Source organism: Triturus cristatus, chromosome 1_2, assembly GCF_964204655.1.
Source record: "Triturus cristatus chromosome 1_2, aTriCri1.1, whole genome shotgun sequence".
Lineage (NCBI taxonomy): Eukaryota > Metazoa > Chordata > Amphibia > Caudata > Salamandridae > Triturus > Triturus cristatus.
In genome coordinates, this window is record NC_140580.1 from 1052104077 (window position 1) to 1052114245 (window position 10169).

Here is a 10169-nt window from a genome sequence, read left to right on the forward strand (position 1 = left end):
GCTCCAAGAGTGAGCAGCACAAGCATGAATTACCACAGGTTGTTACTAGGTGTCTCAACAACTAGCAGCACAAGTTGCAGCACCCGAGGCTGCTGCTAAGTGTCCCGAGAGTGAGCTAGCAGAAGCCACCAGTGCCGCAGGCTGTCACTAGGTGTCCTGAGATTAACAAATATCAGCTCCTATATATTGAAATATATTAAAATAGCATTGCAAAGTAAATTTTAAAATTACATACCAATGGTGGTGGCTTTGGTGGGTGCCACTATACGGGCAGTATTGTTCCGCTCTAATTTGGCTACCTTCATCCGCGAGAGGGTGGAGGTGGTGTCCCCGCTCGTCTCCTGGAAAAGAGTGGTAGAAGGGCTTTCATTGCTGGACCTTGAAGTCTCTCCGTACGCTGGAGATTTATTTCATGAAACACCTCTGACGATCTACCTCTTTCATTTCCTGATTGATTATGCTGAGCTTGTATTTATGATCACTGATACACTGACTGCTGTAGCTCTCTACCTAGCAGTGCAGGACTTCAACAAAGTGACGTTCAAAAAACAGAAGCTCCTCCTAGAGCTGAAGCAGTTTGCCCCAGATGTGGTGGAACTCATCCGAACTCCTTCAGAAATGTACTACATCCCACTGAAAGTAGCATTGTGTTATCTCCTAAACCCGTTCACAGTGCTGTCTTGTGTTGCCAAGTCCACCTGCGCCATCAACAATGCCATCATTGCATTCTTCATCCTGGCCACCATAAAAGGCAGTGCCATTCTTAGTGCTGTATTCCTGGCTTTAGCTACATACCAGTCGTTGTATCCGCTCACCTTGTTTGCCCCAGCACTGTTGTATCTGCTACAGGGGCCACCACAATTTTAACTCCAATACCGCGCATGGTGTTTGGTTTTGCCTACTGGGGACTACAGAACTACCACGACCAGAGGCACCTGGGGGCAGTGACATCACCAGCAGCCCCTCCTTTTCCACCGGCGGCGGACTTCAAAAAGACCTCGCGCATCCCGCTTCGCGGGACGCGCATCGCATGGTGTTTGGTTTTGCCGACTGGGGACTACAGAACTACCACGACCAGAGGCACCTGGGGGAAGTGACATCACCAGCAGCCCCTCCTTTTCCACCGGCGGCGGACTTCAAAAAGACCTCACGCATCCCGCTTCACGGGACGCGCATCGCATGGTGTTTGGTTTTGCCGACTGGGGACTACAGAACTACCACGACCAGAGGCACCTGGGGGCAGTGACATCACCAGCAGCCCCTCCTTTTCCACCGGCGGCGGACTTCAAAAAGACCTCGCGCATCCCGCTTCGCGGGACGCGCATCGCATGGTGTTTGGTTTTGCCGACTGGGGACTACAGAACTACCACGACCAGAGGCACCTGGGGGCAGTGACATCACCAGCAGCCCCTCCTTTTCCACCGGCGGCGGACTTCAAAAATACCTCGCGCATCCCGCTTCGCGGGACGCGCAGCGGGACACGCCGGGCTAAGCCCGGGCAAAGGACGGGCCGTCTACGGCCGTCCAAGGTCGACCGAGGCTGGGCTGGGCCACCCCCCTTTCGTTGCCTACTCAAACGCTACAACTTGCTCCAGAGCCAGGTGACTGAAATCTGTTCTGTCTCTCCTTGGGGTACAAGAGGGCTGTTCTCTACAGCCGTTGACTGTCTTCTGGTTTATGTGTCCTATTCCCTTCACTGCATGTTAGCATTGGCTCTCATTTTTATCTGTGTTTTAATTTAAAAAAGTAAATTAATATGGCCACACAATCTACAAAACCAAGGCTTTCCCTGGTAGGGGGCTCAGTTAGGGGGACCCTAGATCATTTTATCACCAGGGCGGCTTCCGTGTTAGAAAAAGAGATCGCCATCACGGAACGCCGTCTATCATTGGACCCTGTTTTTCAGAAGCGTTCCTCTTTGGGCCACATCCAACAGGTTCCCTCACCGTCAATCAGGACTTCGGATCCTGAACTATCCAACGACCCTGGCCCCCCCGCGCAACTTTGCGATCCAACAGATATAGTGCCTATCTTAAACGAAATTGGCATATCTCCCTCCAACTCTCAATCTTTAACGGGCACTTCCCTCGTGGACTTATCCTCCACTTATATTGCTAAAACTTCTAAGAGAAAACCCGGAAAAAATAGGTTTTCTTGCCCGAAGACCGTAGCAAAAAAAATCCTTACTGTTCCAACAAAAAAAGGAGAAAAGACTGCCATCCGGATGTGCCCAAAACTATGCCCCAATCAATATCGACTCCCTTACGAACCAGGCCTCTAACACCATCGATACAGTCTCCCATTTCTCCTTTTTCTAACCTACTGACCGATATAGAGCATCTGGTAAGATCCCTACTTTCACCCCTAGTAGAGAGAGTTAAGAACATTGCGATACAGCTAACATGTTTGGAAGCATCTCATGATGAATACAGGCCCCAGCTAGGCCCGCAGGACACAAGGGTTCGCTCTCCTGCAATGGAATCTATAAGGAAGTTGGCACGGAAACTGCAAAGTACAAAGACAAGGTTTATTAACCCTTAAGGGTGGTCCTACAATCCATACAATACCCTTCAGTATTGCATAGAGTAGCACAAAGAACTTGCGTACACGGTCCCCTTTTATACACAACAGAGGGGCTCATAAGTGGGAGGATACAACATGAGGCAAGGAATGTTACCTTTTATGGACATTTTCAATACAAGATCAATATGTGGGCGGAGCTGACATACTCCTTGAGCCCGCGAAAACATGGTCAAGCAAAGACTAACTGATAACAGATGTGGTCAAGCCTGGGCATGCGCCAGGCGGACAAAGGAACTATTTATAGACTGTTACTAGGCAGATTACAAGAGCAACTAACACGGAGATAGGACTCTTCCCGTGTTGAGCACGTGGAGACATGACAATACAAAATGGAGTCCAAACTTCAGTCAACATAACGAAAGAGACATGTGTAAGGCAGGAGAATTCATGTCTTTGGTAAATGCTTAATCACATCGTAGTTTCAATTTACAACAGACGACCCTTTCAGCATTTACTGAAGACATCCGGTTTGTTAGGATAATCATCGTATATGTCAATTATCATCATTTCTTCTACTTCTTTAGCTAAACGTTTCTGATAAGTGACATTGGCAATAGCTTTCTTATCGGGAATACAGAATGATACACATAAGGAACCGAGCAAAGGACCACATTGGACACAGATGCAGCAAGAAAACAGAACTGCTATAATTATACAGAGACCAGTTAAAACCTTCCAACCCCAAGCAGTGATCAATGCCCAAAACCATCCAGAAAAGGACCAAGTGCCGTTTTCTGTATGGATTTCAGCTGCAATTTTATGCAACCTGTTGATTGCATTATAGACTGACGGTGTGTGATCAGGGATAAACACACAGCAACTACTCCCGATAATTTTACAAGCTCCACCTCGATCAGCTAACATAACATCTAACACCATACGATTCTGCAATGCAACAATTCTGGTAATCTGCAATTCTTCCGTAAGATTCCCAAGAGCAGCAGCGGTTTGGTTTGTCACAGCCTCTACTACTCTTGTTAATCTTCGAACTTTCCTACTATTTAGGGCAGCTCCAACGAAGAAAAACAATCCTAAATTAAAATCAATGTACTGCTGCAGACTAGTGTCAGTCTGATCCACGTCATCAACTGATAGAGTACGTTTATACCTATTTACAGTTACATTATTTAACAACTTCAAATCCTTATGATAGGATGCAGGTGCCAAAAATACAGGAGGCAACAGGAAGGCTACATAACATACTCCGGACCAACCGGCTGGCAAGCGGTAATAACCTTTATTTCCACATACGAAGTATGTATTATGGGATGCTAAGAAGGTACTGTTATTCAACCCGTAGATGTTTAATATGGTAATACAATCTCTAACACCAACAGGAATATAACCCACACTCTGGACACACAGGTCCGCTTGAGCTTGTGCCACTTGAATCACAAATTTGTCTTTTCCCACAGTGTCTCTGGTGTTCGTGAAAATATAAGGAATCGATTCATTGTCTGGTCGATACTCTTCCCATTCCCAAATTGTCCCATTCGCTTGCGGATATCCATCTTTATCCTGATGACATTCTTTATTGAGTCTGAAGAGTAATCGTCCCACTGTGGGTTTCCGAGTGGCAAAAAGCAAAGTGTACCATGCTCTACAAGAGCCATTATGAGAGAAAGGAAGAGGTATGAATGGCGTTCCTCCTTTCTTCTGATGAGCTGGCATCATACCACATATCCAACAGTTCGTAGCATTCGTGGCAACGTGGGTATGATGCAGCATCTGAATGAAAGTGTTATTCAAATAAGACTGACGATGCTTCAATTCTTGATACGGAAGGGTATAGAAGTAGTGCTCCTCAGGCACTGGAGTGGTCAACACAAGTAACTCTCGAGCAGGAGTCACATCCTCCACAAACCATGTGGTTATCCCAACAATAGCTACCGTGAGCATAAAGCCTGTTGCACAAAGAATTTTCTTTTTCTCCATGTCAGAATAAAGAATCAATATCTTCCTGAAACTAAAGGCTTGTCAGAACTCTTCCCCTTGGGCAGCGGTCGATTTCTTCACCAACGGGCCAAGACGGGTGTCACTACACTAATGCAGGGCTGATCCCCCCCCTTGCCTCATTGGCTCTCCGTTTCACTAACCCAAGGGCCGTTCTGACAACGTGTCCCGATACTGAAGGATTCACTTTCTTGGCCTCAGATGATATCGCTTTCCTCCAGGAGTCGCATGATCCGGAAAGAGCTCCTCAGCGTCGTTCGGTTCCACAGCACGGCCTTTCTCTGTGGTCAGAATCTCTCGTTGATCGGTCAATACAGCAGGCTCCACCAATCCGGGCGGTACTTTGCGGCAGTGCAGGGAATGGATCCAATTCTTTCTGTTGGAAACTCGCACAGCCGTCCTCGTTGCCAGTAAGACTTGCTCAGGACCAACCCATCTCGGCTCCAGGCTGTTTGTTCTGTCAAAGATTTTTATCATGACATGGTCGCCAGGCCGGAGACCATGTCCTTCACCGGCGGACCGATCAGGGAGCGCCTCCCGGACCTGTTGATGAATAGAAACCAAGTTATCCGTTAACTGTGCCAGATAATCATTCATCATTACACAAGGTACATCATACACAGTCTTAGGTTTTGGTGGACCCCAAATATTCATTGGACGTCCAAAGACAATCTCGTACGGTGTAAGACCGGTTCGAGAGTGCGGTACCGACCTAATTGACAACAACGCCAGCGGTAAAGCATCTGGCCAAGTCAAAGACGTCGAAGCTTGGATTTTAGCGATCTTGAGCTTCAGTGTACCATTATACTTCTCGACTAGTCCTGCAGATTGAGGGTGAAATACTGCGTGGAACTTCTGGGTGATGCCCAGACCCTTCAAAACATACTTTATAACATCCGCTATAAAGTGGGGTCCGTTATCACTCCACAGAAGTCTACAAACGCCATATTGAGGGAAGAACTCCTTCAACAGCATCTTGGCGGTAGTCATTGCAGTATTATCTTTCGTAGGGTATGCCTCAACCCATTTGCTAAAGGCACAAACCACTACTAGAACATACTTCAAATTGTTACAGCGCTCAAGCTGGATGTAATCCATCTGCAGAACCTCAAAGGGTGCAGTAGGTGTTACAAATCCTCCTGCTGGGGTTCGAGTACCCTTTCCTGGGTTGTACCTCAGGCAGATCATACAGATCTGCACCACCCTCTTTTCCGTGCTAGCAATCTCTGGATGCTCCCAGACTTGGGTAAGCAATTTTACAATTGCGGAAGCTCCAACATGTGCTAGCCCATGTGCCATCTGAACCATAGGTTGTACAAAAGCCGTGGGTAATTTCCATCTATCCATCTGCTTATTTCTCCAGCAACCCTCATCATCCAATTCTCCCCCACTGGACCATTGCTCCCGTTCTTTATCAGAAGCGATCCTCTGTATTTCTCGCACTTCTTCCTTCGCATCATGCCATCTCTCTACTTGTGACTTCACTACATACATGGCAGTAGCACCGGGCTGCATCGCAGTCTCCCGTGCCACCCGGTCTGCTAACGCATTCCCTTCTCCAACTTTATCGACTACCTTCCTATGGGCGCTACATTTAATGATGGCAATTTTCTTCGGATATGTCAATGCAGTTAAAAGATTATGAACTAACTCCCCATGCATTATTTGTACTCCATGTGACGTTAAAAACCCTCTCTCCTTCCAGAGCAGGCCGAAATCGTGCGCTACTCCGAAGGCATAGCGGCTATCTGTATAAACATTCACACACAATCCTGTACTGAGCTCACATGCTCGTGTTAATGCTATCAGTTCCGCTGCTTGAGCTGATTTCTGTGGTATGCGTGCTGTCTCCACTATTGTTTGCAATGTGGTAATTGCATACGCTGCTGAAGTCGTACCATCTGGTAGCTTCAGGCATGACCCGTCCACCCACAGTTCTCCATCTACATCTGAAAAGGGCGTATCCTGGAGATCAATACGACCCTTTGTTTGTTCCTCAGTCACAAGGATACAATCATGTGCTTTCCGTGCCTCAGACTGAGTCTCAGGGTATGGCAACAATGTGGCCGGATTTAACGTCACGCACCTCTTTAACGTGATATGAGGAGCCAAAAGCGTCAGCTCATATCCCATTAAACGGGCACTGGTCAAATGCTGCGTCTTTGTCTGATTAAGCAGGGCATCAACAGCATGGGGGGCTAATACCAACAGCTTATGAGATAACACAATTCCCTCGCTTTGGCGTATTGACACAGCTGTTGCCGCAACCGAGCAAAAACAACCAGGCAATGCTCGGGCAACAGGATCAAGTACAGCCGAAAAATATGCACAAGGGCGCTGCTTGTCGCCGTGCATCTGCACTAAAACTGATAATGCACATCCATCTTTCTCATGCACATACAGCGAAAAAGGTTTGGTATAATCAGGAGTCCCTAACACTGGTGCTGAACAGAGAGCCTGTCGCAATTTCTGGAAGGCAGTGTCACACTCATTCGTCCAAGGAAGCGGAATAGGTGTGTCTTTTGTCAAAAGGGCTAACAATGGTTTAGCTATGTGTGAAAACCCTAGTATCCATTGCCTACAAAACGAAACAAGACCCAAAAATGCACGCACGTCCTTCTGCGTGGACGGCGTCGGCGTGTCCAGAATTACTTGGACACGATCTGGTGTGAGTGCACGCCCCTCCTTAGACAAAAGGTGACCCAGATAAGTCACCTTTGGTCTACAGAATTGCAACTTTTTCCGAGATACTTTGTGATTGTGGGATGCCAAAAAGGAAAGCAAGGACAACGTACTCCTTTCACACAACTCCGAAGTGTCGGCCGCCAGCAAGATGTCATCAACATATTGAATGAGGGCGACACCCTCGGGCAGAACAAAGGAATCCAATTGTCTTTTCAAAGCTTGACTGTAAATGCTAGGGCTTTCTGTGTAGCCCTGAGGGATTCTACAAAATCGGTAAGACCTATTATTTAGAGTGAAACCAAAGAGGTATCGACTATCGGGATGAATAGGAATTGAACAGAAGGCATTTTTCAAATCAATAACTGAAAACGTGGTCGCCGTAGGCGGGACCAAAGTAAGCAACGTCGTGATATCAGAAACCACTGGGTACTGAGGTATCACGATCTTGTTCACTTCTCGCAAGTCAATTATAAACCGATAGACTTTGGCATCCGTATCCTTTTTCAAAATGGGTAGAATCGGGCTATTACAGACGTTGTAGGGAACTTCCTCCACTACTCCCACCTTAATCAAATCCTGCACAATCTGTATAAGAGCCTCCTCCCCCTCCTGCGAAATACGATACTGTGGGAGGCGTGGTAACACCGCCCCCTCCTGGACACGAATGTGGACAGGCGGAATCACCATCTGTCCCACATCAGTATCCGAGGTGGCCCACAGAGCACAAGGGAGGGTAGCTAACACAGCATCTTCTGCAACCACACACATCCGTTCAGACAGGGGGTAATTGTCGTTTAATATCACCCGCACTCCAGCAGGGGAGCAGCGGATCGTAGCTCTGAAGTGCTTCAACATATCAAGGCCCATAATATTGTCCGGCGTGTTCGGGGCAAGCAGAAACGGACAGGGTGCAGAAAAAGAATCAACCTGAAATGTGAGGGGCCGCGAAAGAGGGCTGCGGGAGAATGTACCATCAAACCCTACCGATGTAACCATTAAGCCAGATGGGGGAGCCCTCGGAACCAATTGTTTAGACAGCGCACTACGAGTCGCTCCTGTATCCACTAGGAACTGATCAGTAGAACCCAAAACCTCAGCTGATACGTAAGGACCCTTCTGATCAACCGGCACCTCAACTGATCCTAACCCCCATCCAACGCGTTCCTATGTGTGCTGAGAATCATGGTACCCAGAACGGTCAATCCCCGACACTTGATACTGGTTTTGTTGATCGAAAACATTAGGCCTATCTCGTTGCTGCCCGGCAGGGTCAAAACGAGTGTGATCATTTGAATTCCCTCTAAAATTCGAGAAACCCCCTCTACCTCTCGGGCCACCCTGATTGTGTCCCTGACGCGAAGCATGCAACGCCGGGCAATCTCTGGCCCAGTGTCCCGATTGCTTACAGTACGCACATTGATTCCTGTTCAAATCAGATCGGCCCGAGGGAGGACCATAAAATCCTCCCCTACCTCTATTTACACCCCGTCGGGGCGGACCATATACTTGTGCTAACATCACCTTCATTTTTAAATCCTTCGATTTCTTCTCCTCCTGCCCCTTCGCTTCTTGCTCCTGGCGCTCATAGTACTGAGCTATAGTTAGGAGGGCTGTCGGGGACGCAGTGGACCAAGAACTTTCACTCGCTTTGAGGCGGGCTGCGATCGCCGGTAATAAATTCGCCACATATTTATCAGCAAAGAGGTGTCGACCCGTATCATCCGTAAGTGACTGACCACTAAAATCATGAAACGTCTCCTCAAAGCGCGTAAAGAAATCTGCAACTGATTCATCGACTTTCTGCTTGCACGAGGCTAGCATATTCCAGTCAATCTTTTTAGGGGGAATGATTGTCTTCAACTTAGCCAGAATAGCAGCAGGGAGATCTAAGATAATCTGAGGTGGTTTCTGCGCGGGCTTTCTCTCCCTATCCTCATCCTCAAGCTCAGACCATCGAGCCTTAAAAGCGGCAGCATCATCCACCTTCCGCACAGATCGCCACATATCTGGTGGTAAAATAAGCCCAAAGAACAAATCTATATCTACTAAGGTCATAGTACAAGAATTCAAGGCCCCCTCGACTTCTTCGTAAAAGGCCGCTGGATTCTTGCGGGGATCAGGCAACGCATTCTTTAACGCCATGACGTCAGCCCTGTGCCAGGGAGTATAAACCCAATTATACACAAAATATCCCTTAGCATCGGCGGAGGTAATATCCGAGCTAGTCCCCGCTCCTTTAGGAGGAACATACAAAGGCGCCGCCTCTCGCATTGGTTTAGCATGCACTAGATCGCTCTTATCTGATTGAGAGGTGGATGAATGGCCATCTCCGGTACGCGAAGCCGACCGCTTCTCCTCCTCGACTTGTTGGCGTGCTTTCTCTTTAAGGTCTTTCGCCGCATCCCGCAACGCAAACAGTCGCCGAACCGCATCAGGCGCCTTAGAGGGAGAGAAAACACCATTACGCAATGCTTTAGCATCTAATACCACATCGTCAGGTTCAAAGACACTGGAATATTTCCGGAAAGCAGCAATCACTTCCTCAGAAAAGTGGCCCAAAAAATACAACCTTTCTCTATCCTGCCACAACTCCCAAGAATCCAACAACTCAGCAAGGGATAACTTGCCCTTAAGTGCACGATAGGAAACTTGCCGAAGCTCACCCATTCGCTCAGCCGATAACATGGACCGCGTGTCTACCTTACCCGAACCCGATCCAGAATCTTGTGGCCTCGGGGCAGACGCGCCGACATAAGGAGGCGGAGAACGATCTAATAAATAAAAATCATCGTCATGATTATTAAGGACAGGATAGAGTGACTGACGAACAGCATATTGACCCGAGACTTGCAACCTACGCTCTTTCTCTTGCCTCTCCATCTGTTCTTTTTCCTCCCGACGCTTTGCTTCCTGTGCTCTCACATGATCATTCTTTCGTTGCTCTTTAT

General features: G+C 47.8%; 1 pseudogene; it reads left to right on the forward strand.

Moving 5' to 3' along the window:
- Positions 1-237: 237 nt before the first annotated feature.
- Positions 238-867, forward strand: LOC146868645 (GPI-anchor transamidase component PIGU pseudogene; annotated as a pseudogene).
- Positions 868-10169: the final 9302 nt, after the last annotated feature.